Below are 6,449 nucleotides of genomic sequence, written 5' to 3'. Positions count from 1 at the left end.
TCTGTTCCCATTGCATCCCAATGAACCTTCCCTATCCCATCCTTATGGATCTGCCCCATCCCTATGGATCTGCCCCATCCCATCCCTATGGATCTGCTCCATCCCTATGGATTTGCCCCATCCCATCCCATCCCATCCCATCCCATCCCATCCCATCCCATCCCATCCCATCCCATCCCATCCCATCCCTCTGGATCTGCCCCATTCCATCCCTATGGACCTGCCCTATCCCTATGGATCTGCCCCATTCCATCCCTATGGATCTGCTCCATCCCATCCCTATGGATCTGCCCCATTCCTATGGATCTGTTCCCATCACATCCCTATGGACCTTCCTCATTCCATTCCTATTGATCTGCCCCATCTCATTCCTATGGATCTGCCCCATTCCATCCCTATGGACCTTCCCCATTCCATTCCTATGGATCTGCCCCATCTCATTCCTATGGATCTGCTCAATTCCATTCCTATGGATCTTCCCCATTCCATCCCTATGGATCTGCTCCATCCCATCCCTCTGGATCTGCCCCATTATATCCCTATGGATCTACCCCATCTCATTCCTATGGATCTGCCCCATCTCATTCCTATGGATCTGTTCCCATCACATCCCTATGGACCTTCCTCATTCCATCCCTATGGACCTTCCCCATTCCATTCCTATGGATCTGCCCCATCTCATTCCTATGGATCTGCCATTCCTATGGATCTGTTCCCATCCCTATGGATCTGCCCCATCCCATCCCTATGGATCTACCCCATCCCATCCCTATGGATCTGCTCCATCCCATCCCTATGGATCTGCTCCATCCCTACAGATCTGTTCCCATCCCATCCCTATGGACCTTCCCCATCTCATTCCTATGGATCTGCCCCATTCCATCCCTATGGATCTGCCCCATCCCTACAGATCTGTTCCCATCCCATCCCTATGGATCTGCTCCATCCCATCCCTATGGATCTGCCCATTCCTATGGATCTGCCCCCATCACATCCCTATGGATCTTCCTCATTCCATCCCTATGGACCTTCCCCATTCCATTCCTATGGATCTGCCCCATCTCATTCCTATGGATCTGCCCCATCTCATTCCTATGGATCTGCCATTCCTATGGATCTGTTCCCATCCCTATGGATCTGCCCCATCTCACTCCTATGGGTCTGCTCCATCCCATCCCTATGGATCTGCCCTATTCCATCCCTATGGATCTGCTCCATCCCATCCCTATGGATCTGCCCCATCCCTACAGATCTGTTCCCATCCCATCCCTATGGATCTGCTCCATTCCATCCCTATGGATCTGTTCCCATTGCATCCCAATGAACCTTCCCTATCCCATCCTTATGGATCTGCCCCATCCCTATGGATCTGCCCCATCCCATCCCTATGGATCTGCTCCATCCCATCCCTATGGACCTGCCCTATCCCTATGGATCTGCTCCATTCCGTCCCTATGGATCTGCCCCATCCCTATGGATCTGCCCCATCCCATCCCTATAGACCTGCCCTATCCCTATGGATCTGCCCCATTCCTATGGATCTGCCCCCATCCCATCCCTATGGATCTGCCCCATTCCTATGGATCTGTTCCCATCACATCCCTATGGACCTGCCCTATCCCTATGGATCTGCTTCATCCCTATGGATCTGCCCCATCCCATCCCATCCCATCCCATCCCATCCCATCCCATCCCATCCCATCCCGTCCCATCCCATCCCATCCCACTGGATCTGCCCCATTCCCGATCCCATCTCCATTCCCCATCTCCATTAATTGGATCAGATCCTGGAATTCCCATTTTCACCTCCGTTAATTCCAGGAACAGACCCAGCCTGGCTCCAGGGGTGGAAAACTGGGAACAGCATCCAGATGGAAAAAACGCTGCTCCTGGACACGGCTGGATCCCGGGAAAAGAGAAAAATCCAACCGGATCCATCCCTTTTCCGTGGATGCTTTTCCCATTGTCTCCGAGGTTTCCCATCTCAGATTCCTCAGAGCTGCCAGGTGTGGGATGGGAGGAGGACACTGGAATGTTCTGGATCTGCAGGAAAATCCCGAAATTCCTTGGAAAATGCCCTCAGCACAGCCAGGACTGGCCCAACAACACAAACATCCAAGGATGGAAATTCTGGATTTTTCCTGGGATCCAGCTGGGACTTTTCCTTGGATCTAGCCAGGATTTTTCCTTGATTTTTACTTGGATCCAGCCAGGATTTTTCTTGGATCCAGCCAGGATTTTTCCTTGGATCCAGGCTGAGCTGGATAAATTCTGTTTATTTTCCTCATCTTTATGATTTTTAGGGAATTTCCCCCCGGAGCAGAGCTCGTTAACAATCCCAGCATTTTTCCAGCAGTTCCCTCCTCCTTCTATCCCATCCCAACTCCCAGAATTTCCCTGGAGATCCATCAGGAATGGCCTCAGGATTCCAAATCTCCAAATTCATTTTCCTTCCCAATTCCGAGGTTGATTCCCAATCCACCTGTTCCGTAATGGAATTCGCTGCCATTCCCACCCGGAATTCTCTTCCCAGAATTCTCCCTTTCCCTCCCCCTCCCGTCCCACTTTTCCTTTGCTCCCGTGATATTTCCAGGGCTGCAATGCCGGAAAATTGTGGGAATTAAGTCTGGGAATTTGAGCTTTTCTAGGCGAGCCAATGGAAAACCTGGAGATTTTCCAGCTTTTCCATCCAAGGATGTTTTCTCCCCTCATTTTTAGGGGAAAAAATGTGGATTCCTGCTTTGTGCCATTCCATTCCCATCTTGCTCCTGGGAAATTGTTTTCCTCTTTTTCCCTAGGATTTTTGTCCCAGGAAGGTCCCATTTTCCAAACCCCTGGAATCTCCAGGATTGGGAATTTTACAATGGAAAATCCAGAGGGGCAAACCCTGACATGAACAGGGCCAGGAGCAGCTTTGATCCCATTTTCCAACTTCTGGAAGATCCATAAATCCCAAATCCACAACTTTCCCCCCTCCTTTTCCCTTTGTTACCCCCCTCTTTTCCCCCACCATTTCCCCTCTTTTATCCCTCCTTTTTCCCAAGTTTTCCCCACTTTTTTCCCACCATTTTCCTCTTTTTTCTCCCTCTTTTTTCCTCCTTTCCCCTACTTTTCCCCCAATTTTTCCTTCTTTTTTCCTTTTTTTTCCCCTCTTCCTCGTCCTTTCTCTTTCCCCCCTGATTTCCCCCTCCTTTTCTCCACCTTTATCCATCTTTTTATTCCCTCTTTTTTCCTTCTTTTTCGCCCTCTTTTTCCCTGGTTCTTCTTCCCACTTTTTTCCCTCACCATTTCCCCTCCATTTTCTGCTCCATTTTCCCATTATCTTCCTTTTATTCCCCTTTTTTTCCTTCCTTTTCCCTACTTTTCCCCCTCCTCTTCCTCCACCTTTCCCCCTCTTCATTCCCTCTATTTCCCCCTCATTTTCCACTCCATTATCCCTTTTTATTCCCTTTGTTTCCCCTCCTTCTTTTCCCTGCCTTTCCCCCTCTTTTTCCTTCCCTGCCACTGGGAATGATCCATGGGATAATCCCAGATCTGTGGCAGCAGCTGCTCCGTGCCTGGGAATTCATCATTCAAAGGCTCGAATTCCTGGGAATTTGTTATCCAAAGGCTCCAATTCCTGGGAATTTGTTATCCAAAGGCTCAAATTCCTGGGAATTTGCTATCCAAAGGCTCCAATTCCTGGGAATTTGTTATCCAAAGGCTCGAATTCCTAGGAATTCATCATCCAAATGCTCTGGAGAAATGAGAGGAAATCGTTATTCCAGTGCTGAGGCCTTTCCCATCCATCAGCCAGAGTGGAATTCCCACCGGGAACGCAGAATCGATGGATGTGGCACCGGAATTCAGAATTCCTGGGATTCAGAGGCTCCAGGACCTTGGAGCTGCCAGAATTCCTGAGGCTGCAATCGAGAATTCCCAAATTCTGGATCCCCCAAGCCCTGCCTGGATTTGGGGAGAGATTCCCAAATTCTGGATCAGCCAGATCCTGGGAATTCAGGGAGCGATTCCTAAATTCTGGATCCTCCAGATTGTGGGAATTCAGGGAGAGATTCCCAAATTCTGGATCAGCCATGTCTGGATTCAGGATCCATCCCATCCCGGGAATTCTGGAGTTTCTCAGCAATGCAAGGCCTCCTCCAGGACCCTTTCCCATATTTTCTGGGATGAAGTTCCCACATTTTTTGGGATGAAAGGCGAGCCAGGCCGCAGGTGGCTCCTGTCCCAGACAGCTCCACATTCCATGAAAATCCCACATTCCAGGCCTGAAACAACAGGATTATCCTGGGGAAAAAGGGTTGGGATCAAATGGCACCGGAGGCCCCGGGGAGGGGAAGTTTTGGGATTTTTTGGGGGATTCCCAGACACCTGCAAGGAGCCAGAATTCCAACCCCAAAAACCTGGCACCAAAATGCCGGCCCCAAAATTCCAACCCCAAAATTCCTGACCTCAAAATCCCAGCCCCAAAATCCCTGGGCTGAAATTCCCAAATAAATCCCACACCTCCCTGGAAGCCTCTTGGGATGTCCTGGTGCTTCAGGATGAGGAGGAGGTGGGAATTGGGATAAAGCAGAATTTGGGATGAGGCTCCCATGGAAATCAGGATAAAGATGAGGTGGAATTCAGGATGAGGATCCCATGGAAATTGGGATGAGGATTCCATGGAATTGGGATGAGGATGAGGCAAAAATTGGGATGAAGATTCCATGGAAATTTGGATGAGGAAGAATTTGGGATGAAAATGCCACAGAAATTGGGACGAGATGGGAATCAGGATGAGGATTCCGTGGAATTTGTGATGAGGAGGGAATTGGGATGAGTTGGAAGTTGGGATAAAACAGAATTTGGGATGAGGATCCTGCAGAAATCAGGATGAGTACTCTATGGAATTTGGGATGACACAGAAATCAGGATGAGGTGGGAATCAGGATAAGGTGGAATTTGGGATGAGGATCCCATGGAAATTGGGATGAGGAAAGAATTGGGATGAGGATGAGGCAAAAATTGGGATGAGGATTCCACAGGAGTTGGGATGAGTTGGGAATCAGGATGAGGATTCCATGGAATTTGGGATAAGGATCCCACAGAAATAGAGATGAGTACTCCATGGAAATTGGGATGAGGATGAAGTGGGAATTAGGATGAAGATTCCATGGAAATCAGGATGAGGATTCCATGGATATCAGGATGAAGGTCCCATGGAGTCCCACAGAACTGGGATGAGGATTCAATGGAATTCAGGATGAGAATCCCATGGAATTGGGATGAGGGTGAGGTGGATGATGCTGGAATTCCCTGGATCCTTGTCCAGCGCTCTGGGATAAACTGGAAAAACAGGAATTCCCCATTGCTGGAAGCTCCCAAGGGAATTCCCTGGAATTCCCATCCCTGGAAGTGTCCCTGGATAATCCAGGATGCTTTCCCAGCTTTTCCCATTCCTGCTTTTCCAGGCCCACCCTCAACATCCTGGCAGCCCCAAAGCAAAGACCCTTTCCCAGGAAAAAAACCCGAATTCCTGAAATTCCTGGAATTCCAACATTTCCAGGATATCTGGAGGAGTTTGGTGATCCCAGCAGAAATCAGGATGGATTTCCCCAGGAATATTTTTATTTGGAATAAAGAAAAACCCCTGAGGACTCAGAATTCTGCCCATTTCCCAGGATTCTCCTTCAGGATCCTCCAGCGGCGTTTTCCCTTTAAAAACAACCCTGGGAAAAGTGGGAAAAGCAAAACAAATCCCAAAGATCCCTCGGGGTCATGAGGCTCGGGCTAAAAATTCAACGGGATTTTCCACCCAGATGAATTCTGCCGGGATTTGGGGTCACGTGGGGATTTGTCCGCATTCCCGAGGTTTTTCCCCGAGCTCCGGGATTTGTGGGGTGGAGGATGGGCTTGGGGCTGCTCCCACCCTCTTGGCATCCCAAAATCTTTTCTGTCCCTTTCCCACATTCTCTGTGGGATCCCTGGGGGTGATCCCAGGGTTTGGCGTTCCCAAAATCGCAAGAAATCCCAAGAAAATGGTGAGATTTGGGATTTGGGGTTTCGGGGAAAGAGCAGGCTTGGCTTTGTGCATCCCGATCCTTGTGGGATCATCCCAATCATTGTAGGATCATCCCGATCCCTGCAGGATCATCCCAATCCTTGTGGCCTCATCCCGATCCATGTGGGCTCATCCCAATCCTTGTGGGATCCTCCCAATCCCTGCATTCCTCCCTCCATCCCAGGGATGTTTTTCCCCAAATTCCCTTCCCTGATATGCCAGGAGAGGCGAAATCCCCCCAAAAATGCGTAGGGTTTGATGAATTTGGGGAAAGAATCCCCGAATTCCCAAGAAACCCCAATAAAACCTTGGGATTTTGGGATTTAGGGGAAAGGATCGGGCTCAGCTCCCCCTGCCCTTCCCCCTCCATCCCAGGGAGGTTTTCCCCAAAATTCCCAACAAATCCCAA

Source organism: Melospiza melodia, chromosome 15, assembly GCF_035770615.1.
Source record: "Melospiza melodia melodia isolate bMelMel2 chromosome 15, bMelMel2.pri, whole genome shotgun sequence".
NCBI classification, from domain to species: Eukaryota; Metazoa; Chordata; class Aves; order Passeriformes; family Passerellidae; genus Melospiza; species Melospiza melodia.
Note: the sequence above shows the minus strand (reverse complement) of the source record.